At 47.5% G+C, this 13362-nt stretch overlaps 1 protein-coding gene across 1 annotated transcript in view; it reads left to right on the forward strand.

The window, feature by feature from the left end:
- p23 (cytosolic prostaglandin E synthase) overlaps positions 1-13362 on the forward strand; it is a 71804-nt gene that overhangs the window by 41633 nt on the left and 16809 nt on the right. The gene's annotated exons all lie outside the window — the stretch shown is intronic.

The raw sequence follows: 13362 nt of genomic DNA on the forward strand, positions 1-13362 counted from the left end.
AAATAGGCTGGTGTTATCCGCATAAATGATGAAGCTCGCGTCATTAGATACCTTGACAATGTTGTTAACATATGTATTAAAAATTACTGGCCCTAGTATACTTCCTTGGAGAACGCTCTGTGTAATTTCCCGGAGACGTGAGTCTTCTGATGAAATCGAAACGAGTTGTTTTCTGTGGTTAAGATAATATTGTAAGAGTTTGAGAGAAATGCCCCGAAACCCATAACGCTCTAGTTTAGTAAGCAAAGTCTGATGATTTAGCCTATCAAATGCATTAGAGTAGTCCACGAAAATTCCTAGCGTTAGTTTCGTATTTTCAAAACCATTTAATATGAACTCTTTTTTGGGTTAGCAGAGCCAATTCAGTTGACATTCCCGCACAGAATCCAAATTGTTTATTTGATATGATGGAATGTTCTTCACGAAATGACTTTTGTCTTTTACAAATAACGTTTTCTTCTCCCTTGGATAGGAGAGGCAGTACTGAGACTGGCCTGTAATTCAACAGCATATCTTTGTCACCGGACTTGAATAAGACTAAATTTCACGCGTTGCATTTTTTTCAGGAAAAATTCCAGTTGACAGCGATAGGTTAAAAATATGAGTAAGTACTGGGAGCAAGGGATCAAACACAAACTTAATAGGTCTTATTTGAGGCCCGTTCAAATCACGGCATTTACAATTTTATTAATGACATGAATATTGTGTAAACTTCATGTGGATCTGTAGGTTTAAGAGCATATCTTTGTCACCGGACTTGAATAAGACTAAATTTCACGCGTTGCATTTTTTTCAGGAAAAATTCCAGTTGACAGCGATAGGTTAAAAATATGAGTAAGTACTGGGAGCAAGGGATCAAACACAAACTTAATAGGTCTTATTTGAGGCCCGTTCAAATCACGGCATTTACAATTTTATTAATGACATGAATATTGTGTAAACTTCATGTGGATCTGTAGGTTTAAGAAAAACTGTATGCGTGTTCTGTGGGCCCAAATACTATGTTACTGCTGTGTCGTGAGTACTTTTTTCCAGACTGGTGAAATAATCGGTAGGGGGGGAGGCTACCCCGGAGACCGAACTTTTTTATTTTTTAAGATATCCACAACGTTCACACCACCGAACTATGAGGAACTGCAAAGTTTCATGGAGATGTGTTTATTAGTTCCAGAGTTATTGAGGTCTAATTAGGCAATGCATGTATATGCCTGAGGAAGAGCCTCAATTCTGTCCCCAACTCCCCCAATTCTGTCACACTTTGACCCTTCTGCACCCGCTGAAGTACGAACTGACGCGAGTGGTCATGGCATCGGTGCTGTCCTCGCTCAGCGTCAACAGGGCCAATACCGTGTCATCGCTTATGCTAGCCACCTTCTTTCCACACCTGAGTGAAATTACTCCACTACTGAGAGAGAATGTCTCGTGCTCGTATGGGCGGTCGCGAAATTTCGGCCGGAGCTTCTGCGTCGTAACCGATCATCACGCCCTCTGCTGGCTCTCCTCTTTGAAGGACCCAACTGGACGACTTGCACGTTGGGCCTTGGGTCTACAAGAATATACATTTTCTGTTATGTAGAAGTCTGGGCGCCTGCATAAAGACACTGACTGCCTGTCCCGCGATCCCGTGGATCAACCAGACGATACCGATGCAGACTCGGACATCACTGTTCTATACCTCTCCGGCTTCCTCCATATTGGCGACGAGCAGCGCAAAGATTCTGTTCTTCGAACACTTATGAAACGTCTAAGCTCCTCGCCCAATGACCCATCCCTCCGGATGTTCACCTTGTGGGATGGAACTTTATACCGTCGTAGCGTTCGTCCTGACCGCCCGGAGCTCCTCCTAGTCATTCCCAAGCACCTTCGACTAGCCATGCTCCAGCAACTTCACGACGCTCCTACTGCTGGACATCTGGGCATCGCTCATACATACGACCGCCCGCGGCGACGCTTCTTCTGGCCCGGCATTTATCGCTCTGTGCGCCGTTATGTCGCTTCTTGCGACCTGTGTCAGCGCCGGAAGACGCCTGCTATGCCTCCCGCTGGTTTGCTGCAACCAATCGATATCCCTACAGAGCCCTTCTTCCGTGTGGGCCTAGAACTCCTTGGCCCCTTTACAATTTCCATCAAAGGAAACAAATGGATTGCTGTAGCAACCGATTATGCCACGAGATATGCCGTTGCACGAGCGCTACCAACCAGCTGCGCTACAGATGTCGCCGACTTCTTACTATACGACGTCACCCTGCACCACGGCGCCCCTCACTAGTTGCTGACGGATCGCGGCCGCTACTTTCCATCGAAGGTCGTCGACAATCTGCTCCGCTCCTGTTCTACAGAACACCAGATTGCTACCGCATACCACCATCAAACGAACGGCCTCACCGAACGACTCGACCTCACGCTAACTGAAATGCTGGCTATGTATATTTCCGATGATCACCGCAACTGGGACGTCGCTTTACCATACATCACTTTCGCATACAACTCATCCCGTCGCGACACTGCCGGATTTTCACCATTTTACCTGTTGTATGGTCGCGACTTCACCTTGCCCTTTGACACTTTGCTACCTTCCGCAGTATAATCACCCAGCACTGGTTACACTCGCGATGCTATTGACTTGGCCGCCCAGGCCCGAGAAGTCGCCCGTCATCGCCTCACAGTCTCGCAAGCTTCTCAACAGCGACCTTCGGCACCGAGACTACCACTTTTCACCTGGTTCCCTTATCCTTCCCTGGACGGCTTCATGTCGCGTCGGCTTGTCGGAGAAAACTACTTTCCCGTTATTCTGGTCCGTACCAGATCTTACGCCAACTGTACGACGTGACGTACGAGAGTGCCCCAGTCGGTCAGCCTTCAGTGCCTCCCAACGTCACTAGCGATGTTGTTCACGACGCCAGGCTGAAGCCCTGTGTCCCCCCCATTAAGTGAGGCTCTATAACTTGCACCGGGACAGAGCTACTCCGCTGGGAGGGTGATGTTACGGTGAAGGGAAGGAAGAAGTTGGATTGGACGAGAGGAAGACGAAGTCTGGCAGTTGCCTGAATGCCATTAACCTCAGTTGTAAATATACATTACTTTACACTCGTGGGCCTGCTTTCTTCCTGCAACAATATCGCCTTCCCCAGCACCACTACTAGCGAAAAAATCCATTCCGAGAAAACAGGCCTTTAAAGTTAAGCACATGTGTTCTTTTATTAGAAGGCTTCTACGGAGCTTTTAATTAACTCTTGCAGCTCCAGGCACACTCAATGTGTCGGATTTTCGACTGGCGACAGCCGAAAGCACGGTTCCACCGCTGAAAAGCGTCTACGCAGTCCGCACTCGCTGTGGAAGATCGGAAGTTCGATGCTCGTACAAGATGCATATCGCGCTCCCGCACACCGAACATCTGCACTGTCTTGGGCTTTGCTGGCATCGCGTGCAACAAAGAACTAGCAAAAAAGAAAGCTGAGAAAATAATCTAAAAGATAGCGCAAGGCAATGAGCAGCTCGCAAGCTCATGTTGAGGCAGACAGAGCAAGGGGCAACAACGATGCGAGCGCGGCGGGCATGGCATCAAAGGGAGCAGCCGCCGTCGCTACCACACAGCAGCCAATGGCAGGCGCACTTTAGCCCACGGGATTTCAACGCTCTGCTCCGGCCAATCAGCACTCCGCATCGCATCGTGGGAAAATGCCAATAGCGCCTCAACCATGCCGACGATGCCATTTTGCAAGGTGGCAAAATAGACAGAGAATTCACGGTCAAAACGACTTTGAGATGGCGTGGGCAGGCCGCATGGGCTGGGAATGGCATGTGCACGAAGTTTGACTTCATTTCGGCATTTGTGCGTGTGTTGTGGGCCGCGGTGACCTAAAAAGTAGCGTTTTTTTTTTTTTTTTAATACTTTGCGGTTGAATTAGGTGCTGATAATTCCAGAACAGGTAGTTATGAGACATAAGCCAAAAATATAGTTTTTCAAAACTCGGCTTTTTCGCAATTTTTCGGTTTTCGAGGGCTGCGTCCCCCTTAAACACATTTGCTAATTCTTTGCCTCTTAGCGTTCTATCCTAGTTTAAGGTCAACACTATTGTGGACATCGGAATGAAAAAGCTTTTTAATTTCGTGCCATAATAGACTGTTCAGAGTACTAACCTCTTGAAATAGGTTCTCGTAATACAGATTTTTAGCATTTCGTACAAATTTCTTAAGATAGTTCCGGTATTTCCTAAAGCCTGCAATATGCCTGCCAAACCTCCTGATTCGCTGGGGAGACACCTATGTTTTGACTGAACTTTCCGATTGTACGATCACTGTGTTATATCTCCCGAAAAGTTGTCTCTGTACGTGCAATGCTTTTTGCGAAACCGGCACCGTGGAATCTGCAGCCACATCGTAATCATCAGCATCACCAACAACGGCTGCACTAGCGCCATCGGTATCATCGACTAAGCAGCCGACTACGGCGCCTAGTAAGCCGACCAAAGCCAGAACCCATGTAGCGCTTGCATTTCATGCATGCCTTCTTCCATGGTGTGTTGTTACTGCTATTTGTGTGTATGATTAGTGTTGGCTAGGCCGTGTGTGCGGTGCACCATGTAAAGCTAGAACCCCCCTTCCCCCCCTATGGTGCGAATAAAGTCTCCAGATTTTTGATCTCGCCAGGTTGTAAGGTATGCTGCAAGAACATCAGGGTTCCTTGTTCTGGCAAACTTATGATACAGCGAATCCTTCTCAAGGATCATCCTAAGGCATTAGGATCCATAAGGCACGGTTGCCGTTTTCTAGTTGACTTCTTTACTCTTTTATATTTAAAGAAGTTGTCATACGCTTCCTTAAGGGAGCGCATGAGTTTATCATATGCGTCAGCTGCGTCCTGACATAGAAGCACCGAACTCCAATCAATATTATTAATTTTTTGTAAGAAAGTGTTTAGTGTTTTGTAATTAATTTCCTGGAAAACAAATGACTGAGACTGACGCACTGGTTTTGGAGCCTGATAAAGCTTACAGAATATGTATATCGGCAAATGATCCCTAATACCAGCTACAATCGCTCCCGATTTGGTGGTATCTTCAGAACAGCTTGTGATGAATAGATTTAGTAGTGTTTCAGATGTATGACTTACACGTGTAGGTTCTGTAATAACATTCCTGCAGTAGAAAGAGTGGAGGAGTAGTTGTAGTTCTCGGGATTGCGAAGTATTTTGTAAAAGATTAACATTGAAATTGCCACCCGCAGAAAGGTTCATGTCTTTTAGACACACGAAGCTGAAAATCCTTTCAAAGAAAGTAATAAAGTTATCTATCTTTTCATCAGGTGGGCGATACACAGCCACAAAAACGTATTTTTTGTACTGTAAGCTTAAAACTTCATAATCTGGCGTTGTAGTAGAGAACTCTGGAATCAAGGTGCAAGAAAACTCATTCGATACTAACTGCAGCATGCCGCCTCCGCGACAGGAAGGCTTGTTTAAGAAAAATTATTGATATCCAGGCAGGTGAAGAACATCACTCTCTTGCTTGTACGAACTCTCAGTTACCATGATCGCATTAAATTCAAGAGAGAATTTGCTTAAAAACATAGAAAGCTCATTGCACTTGTTCTTTGTAGATTGCGCATTCAAGTGCAAGAATCAAGTAGTTAAAGTCGCTTGGCACTACACTGTCACCGGGTGTATCCATTTATAAACAAAAGATTAACGTGAACAAATAACAAAAATGTGTTTAGCTAATGATGGTGGCACGTTGCATTTTGTCCAAGTCTGATTCACACTAAATACGCAGGACAGGTGATGTCTGTCTGATGTGCGAAAATCTTTTCGTTCCTAGCCCATGCGAAACACCAGTTTACTTCTTTTTTCCTAGCAATGGCCATGCCTAGCAGCTTCTTGAGCTGCGGGCAGAGGTGCTCATTTATGTAGACAGACTGGTTATTAGAAATTTTGATCTCATTCATCGTGAGTCTGTGCTTCCTGGCCTTAGTAAGGACTACATCGTGTTTAGTTCTGCTCTGGAAAACCACCACTATGTTGGGATCAGTCAGAATTTCGCGCCGGAATTCGGTGGCAGACTTCTGTGTCCTTTCTTTTTTATCGTCTCCCCGAGAACGTCGCCAACTTTTCCAAGTATGCTTACGAGGCTCTCGGTCGTCTCCTGCTGAATTCCTTTCACTTCGATATTTTTATTTCTAGAATACTGATCTTGGTGCCATAATTTTCATAACGTTTTCCTGTACTTTCTTTTTCAATGCCTCAATTTCTTGCGCTAGCACCTGTTGTGTTTCTTTCATTGCCACATTCTTGTTTTTCACTTTACTGCATTCTTTCTTTAGAGCCTCGAATTCTTTTTTTATAAAGTCCATGCCGTTCTTCAGCTCTCTTAATTCTTTGCAAAATTCGCACTTCAGGTCAGAAATTTCAGTGGTCATAATGGAAACGTCAAAACCAGGACAGGAAACAGTCAACACAACGAGGCAGCAGAGGCAGCAAGGTACTTATCAAGGCACTTTGAAAAGAATCGGAAAATTTCAAACCTGAAGAAATTAGCAGAAGGGTTCAGAGTGCACTGTTTGCTGCCTCCGCTGCCAAGTGACTGCCGTGGTCGTCTGGGGGTCCTTTTAACGGATCCAGGAGGGGACGACAGGGTCACGTGGTTGCATGTTGATCCATTTCTGCACTGTCACTGCAGCTGCGCTCGGGATGCAGGCGCCAAAGATCCCCGTGACGAAAATCTCGAGGTGATGCCCAGCAATAGCTTCAAGAAGGCCTGAAGAAATAAGCAGAAGGGTTCAGAGTGTGCACTGTTTGCTGCCTCCGCTGTCAAGTTATTATATGCAGAATGTCCGTTCCCTCTATGGGTTTGTGACATACTGCTGTGACTTTCTTGTCCACCAATGTTGCAACATTCCAGTTTTCATCTTCAGTATTGCAGGTTTCGTATCCCTGTAATTTTGGGTTTGTTCCGGCTTCTTGTAATGCTATAATAACTGGTGACCATTTTTGTGTCATCACCAGCTTCGACAGTTGTCCCATTTTATGCCGGAACCCGCGGCAGTTCCACTGCCATATTTAGCACTCTTAGGAAGCGGGCTTTTTATGTTTAGGCATTTTATGTCGCCTGGGTCATGGCCGATAGGCCTGGCCTGTTGTATACTTTCTCTGCTTTTTCTCTTATGCTAGTGCCTGTGGCATGTTTTTGCGACGCTTTCGTGAATTCTATTTGTCCTGGCTGGATTTTCTTGCTAGTTTTCGATCTACCTGTATCATCACCTGCTCTATGATTGTGGGTATTGTACCAGAGCGCTTCGACGCCAGTTTTGTGCCAGCACAGAGAAAGAAGTTGACGTTCGTGTGTGTCTCGCTCTGTCAGTTTTTCGGGCTGTGGCTGCCTTATGTTAGTGGCCTTTTTCCAGGTGCCATGCCCATGTTGCTGAGACGTACACGCCTGTTACATTTGGCGGATGTGCTGGGTAGTCCCTTTCCTCATCCTGGAGCTCCGCAGCTGTACTTTACCATCTCCCACTGCAATGACTGAGGACGTCACTACCTCTCAAGCCGTACCCACCCCCGTGCCTGCCATGTGTGCTGGTGTGGTTCGTCAGCGGGACCCTCCAACATTCAGCAGTACTGACCATCGTGATGTTGAAGACTGGCCGTTCGAGTATGAATGCTGTGGCGCTCACAAAAAGTGCTATGACGCTGCAAGGCTGACTCGCGTCATGTTTTACCTGTCTGGTGTGGCCAGCTTATGGTTCAATAATCCTGAAGCCGATTTTACGACCTGGTCGGCTTTCAAGGAAACCCTCACTTCTTTCTTCGGTTGACCAACCATACGCAAGCGTCGCGCTGAACATCGCCTGCATGGCCGAGCTCAACAAAATGGTGAGACCTTCACAAGTTATATTGAAAACGTTATCGACTTCTGTAGGCAGGTGAATGCTTCAATGGCGGAAGCCGAGAAAATAAGGCACATCCTGTAAAGCATAGACGACGCCTTCCATATGCTGGTAGCCAAGAACCCTCAGACAATCACCCGAGTAATCGAACTGTGCCAAAGTTTTGATGAGCTGCGTAAGGAGCGCCTTTCCATGCCTCATACCTCTTGCAACCCGCAGAAATATCGGCCTTGGAAACCACACGTACTGGAGCTGACTATTCCGCCCTGCTGCCGCAAATTCAGCAGTCAATCCTCGAGGAAGTGGCCCACCAGCTCTCCCTTGTGGCATCTGTTCCCGAGACCCCTGCCACATTGTCGTGTCATTCAGGCACAAGTCACCGAGGCACTGCCATCCCCTGCGGTACCAACGCAGGTTACAGTGCCTCTCACTCACGCTGAAGCCGTGACTCACTCATATGCGCGACCGCTGCCAGCGCTAAGCAGAGCAATCACCAACTTCTACTCGCCGCCACGTCCAGAGCGCCCGGTTCACGTACCAGTGTACCCCCCTCCTGGACACTCTCAAAACCCATGGCATACTCTGAATAACCGCCCCATCTGCTATGCCTGCAATATCGCTGGGCATGTTGCGCACCACTGTCGCCACCATGTAGGGTATTTGTCACGTCGCGCCCGGCTTTGAATATACACCTCAACGACGAGAACGCCATGTTGACGCTGAGTCTTCGGACTCTTATTCACGTGGTGCCACCATCAGCTCATGTCGGTCGCCTTCACCTCGCTGCCGCTGCATTTCCCCCATGCTTTGGTGGTCCAATTCTCCGCAGAGGGAAAACTAACAGCCGCAGTTCCTGAGGCAAGAACTGCACTGTCGAAATTTTCAAGGCCTCATACTTTGCCCCCTAATGGAGTGTTTATAGATGGTGTCGTGACCAAAGTTCTTGTCTACACAGGAGCTGCCGTTTCTGTGATTAGTGACCTACTGTGTTGCAAACTGAAAAGAGTGACGATATCGGTTCCTGACCTGTCAGTACTGATGGCGAGCTCACAGCACATTTAAGCCTTTGGCCGTGTGCACCGCTTGTGTTTTGATTGAAGACGTGCTGTATGTCACTGCGTGTGTTGCATGATGTTATCCTAGGCTGGAGACTTCCTTTCCGAACATCATGCTGTAGTCGACTGCACTCGTGCACAACTGGCCGTGTATCCGTTCAGTACCATAATCGCAGACCCTACGTGCCCGTGTCCTAAAGTGGTTGTCGCTGCCGACGTCATTTCTCCATTCTCGGCTGTCTTAGTGTCCATCCGCTGTGGCTCTATCACTAGCCGCGTTTACATGAATGCGACAGTGTCGCATCGCTTTTCTAGCGCATCACATTCATGTAAACAGCAGTAATGCGCTAGGAAGACGCATCACATTAATGCGCCAAGCGAGGGTAGATTTATGGGCGCGAGTCTATTCTCGCAGAGCATGTTAACGCAGGATCGTCGCATTAGTAATTATGGGAAGGAATTAGCCACCAACATAGCGGCAGTCCCGGCTGCCCGCTTCGAATTGAATTTGGCATAGCTTTTGTAAAATGCACCTCGTTCGCAGCAAATGATTGTGTAAACGGCTTTCGCTTAGTCTCGGGCCACTTCAACGACAGAGTATCATGGATAATCTTGTGGTGTTTTCGAGATCACTTCTCGTTTCGAACGAGTCGAAGCCTAACGAAAGAAACATTCGAGATGTCAGCGCTACCTATCGCTAGAGTCGGAAAATAGATGCAACGACGGCATATGGCCTCTGAGATCTGAAGATCTCGCTGGCCATCTAAAACTCTAAAAAACCTGCGCTGCTTAGCGTACGCTATAAGTTGCGTACACTAATCTAAAAACTGCCTATTTCTCGGCACTCGGCCCACTACCGGAAACAAGTTGCACCGGAAGTCGGCTGCACTTCCCTTATGCGACACCATGTGGCGCTACGTTCTCGTGTGTTAATGCACTACATGTAAACAGCGTCGCATCTCCTTTCCCTAATGCGCTTGGAAATCAGGGTGTCTACCAACCGGGAAAACCTGGAAAACCGGGAATTCTCAGGAAATTTGAATAGTCTGGAAAACTCTGGGGAAACTCAGGGAATCTGTGCTTTATCAGGGAAAATTAGCTGTAACTTTATTGAAAGGGAACAAAAGTTGTGGTAATGCTGGCTTCAGTAACAGAGGAATCGCAACGAATCGTCATTGACACCGTATCATCGGCACGATGTATTGCCAGAGTAGTTAACGACCGATTTTCCAGACGCCCGAATTTTTGGACATGCCCGATAATTCACACGGCATTGCGGTACCACCACATACTCCATATATTCAACGTATATTGCCCTGACTGCAGGTCTCAAATGGCATTAATCAAAGCCGGTGCCACCGCTGCCATTTTGATTATCTCGCCGCTTTGAACCGGCACTCTCGCATGCAGATCCGCTGGCAGTCGTAGCCACCACTGCGGCAACGTTAGGCCTAGCTGCTTCTACATTCGCTATTAAGCTTCTTGCCGTGTGGTGCCGTGTTTTTCATTGAAAGAATTCGCCGCTGTCAGCAATGGCACAGACTTCGCCTTTGGAATCCTCGCGACTGGCTTCGAAGCTCACAGATAACAGCGCGTTGCGTAATGCCAGTCTCCGAAAGTTAGCTTTGCCTCAGTAAAAATTGTTAGGCAGTGAAGCATAACAAGTGTGGAAGGGGCAATTGTCACAGGACACAGTATGTATTCACTAATTATATAACTATACACGTGTGCACCCCCGTCTCCTGTCACAGCACAAGCACCGATATGCCTAATAAGTGTATTGGCAGGCCTTAGAGCTTTTTCGGACGTGCCTGTGGCAATTTTTTCCCTTAAAAGCAGTTAAAGACATGCATTCATTTCTTTCAGACTGCCCGATTTTTCGGACGTTGTTGCAGCCCCTAGAGAGTCCGAAAATGGGACGTTGACTGTACAACAGCCCAAGAGGATGCTTCGCATCATCCATGGGGTGAAAGCGTGGCAGGAGGAGGATGAAAACAGAAAGGACTGACGCAGTGAGGAATTAACGGGAAAGAAAGCGTGGCACCGCCTCTTTGAAGGAGCTTGAGCTCAAAAAACAGTGTTGGCAGACTCTGAGATGCAGGTGTCCCTCATCCGAACCAAAGTAAACTCTTTAAAGCAGTGAAACCAAACACTGAGATGTGTGCGGGCTGAGAGTATGTCAGGACAGTTGAGGTTGACTTCCCAGCTGCTGAGAGAGAATCTTAGTTGTGACAAAGTTCAGGCTTCATACCGATGAGCTTGCTATCAGTTAATAGAAATAGCTCATATTCAGAAATATTTACTTATGTATGCATCTCCTTTTCATTCGTATTTGAAAATGTCACGTTATCAGCGACCACGTTGAGGATCTGAAACATGGTGTCATTCAAGAATCCCACAGTCCCTAGGCTTCTAGAACCGGTCATGTTGGTGCATAAAAAAGGATGGTTCGATCAGGTTTTGCGTCGATTACTGCTGACTAAACAAGATAACACGCAAGGATGTCTGTCTGCTACCGCGTAATGATGACGCCCTGGATTTCCTTCAAGGAGCCGAACATTTCTCATCTCTGGATCTGCGCTCCGGCTACTGGCAAGCGCCCATGGCTGAATCCGATGGCCCAGAAACGGCTTTTGTCACCCCTGGTGGTGTATAAGAATTTAATGCGATGCCTTTGCAATGTGCCTGCAACTTTCAAGAAGTTGATGGACTCTATTCTCAGAGGATTCAAATGGCACACCTGTCTATGCTACTTAGACAATGTAGTATTTTCTGCAGATCTTTCCTCTCGCATCACTCGCCTTGAACAAGTTCTCGGGTGTCTCACTGCCACAGAATTACAGCTAAACTTATGCCCGTAAACTTACGATCTTGCGCCACGCAGTTTCAAAAGAAGGCATCTTACCTGATCCTGCGAAGCTTCGTGCGGTTGCCAATTACCCCAAGCCCTACACTCTAAAGGAGCTCTGTAGCTTTATCGGCTTGTGCTTGTATTTCCAGTATTTCATCCGAAATTTTGCCTCCATTATCGCCTCCTTGACGCAGCTTCTTGCCGGCAGCACTGACCTCGCAACTTAAAATCCCGAGTGCGATGAGTCATTTACAACGCTTCACCGACTCCTTACAGCACCTACAGTAAACCCTCGTTAACTCGAAGTTGTAAAATCGGGGAAAAATTTCGAGTTAAGCAAAATGCCGAAAATTTCAGTGACCGGGTCACTGAAAGAGCCAGTAACAACCAGCACTGCTAAGAAATGCTCCACAGCACGAGGGGAGCTTTTGCAATGAACGCAAAATTCCCAGGAAAAACTGAATTTTATTCTTTTGGAAAGAACTGGGTGATGCTTGCCTGCTTGGAGTTAGCATTCGGCGCGAGAAAAGCGTCCTTGAGCTGCTGAACGCACCGCATGAGCCGTTGTTCGCCGCCACTGCATTCAACTTTGTTGCGGAGCAAACGTAGCAAGTTTCTTGTTTTTGCAGTTGCCGGCACTGCTCTAGGTGGTTCTTCGTCAGCGTGATCACCGTCGTTCACTGCCATTTCAACAATGTCGGCATTGGACAACATTACGGTAATGGGCACGTCCAACTCGTAGAGCGCGTACTCTTCAAAATCGCCAAAAGTGATTTCGTAGTCTTCGGCATCGCTGGCGCAGCCGGCAGCTTTGCGGACTTCGTCGCAAAGTTCATCGCAATCACTGAACTCGTCAGTGTCTGGCTCGAGCAATTTCTCGGCCCGCGAAAATCCTGTGTACGCAAAATAATTGGCAATCATCAATGGACATACTTGTCGCCAGGCTTCGGCGATCAGGTGGACTGCACCCAGCAAATCTATTTCGTACTTCTTATCACTGTCGTAAGAACACAAAATGCGGTGCAGGAGACTCTTCCTGTAGAACTTGCGAGCAACCTCAATGACTCCTTGTTCCATCGGCTGGAGCACAGACGTCATATTAGCAGGCAGGAACTCCAGCGTGACTGCCTCCAAGTCGTTGATTTTTCAGTGGCCGGGGAAGTTGTCCACAACGAACACTTTCCGGCCGTCCCTTGCCATTTTGCGGTCAAGGGCACGTACATTCTCTTCAAAGAGCGCTGCAGTCATCCAAGCCGTTTTATTGGCGCGGTAAGTCACATCTCTCGGGAGCCGTGCATTTCGTAAGCACCTGGGATTGAGCGACTTACTGATAACAAGCAGCGGCAGTTTTTCATCGCTGGTGGAGTTGGCTCCGAAAAGTATCGTCACTCAGTCTTTGCGCTGCTTAGCGCCTGAACACACTTCTCCCTTCGGCATGTATGTGCGGCTAGGCAGCATCTTACAGAACAGTGCTGCTTCGTCGAGGTTGAAAATGTCCTTGTCCGCGTAAGCCTTTTGCAGCTCAGCGAGGCGGTGGTTGCGCCAGGTGTCTGCAGCCCCTTCTTTCATCAACTG

The sequence above is a fragment of the Dermacentor variabilis genome, chromosome 2 (assembly GCF_050947875.1).
Source record: "Dermacentor variabilis isolate Ectoservices chromosome 2, ASM5094787v1, whole genome shotgun sequence".
Taxonomy (NCBI): domain Eukaryota; kingdom Metazoa; phylum Arthropoda; class Arachnida; order Ixodida; family Ixodidae; genus Dermacentor; species Dermacentor variabilis.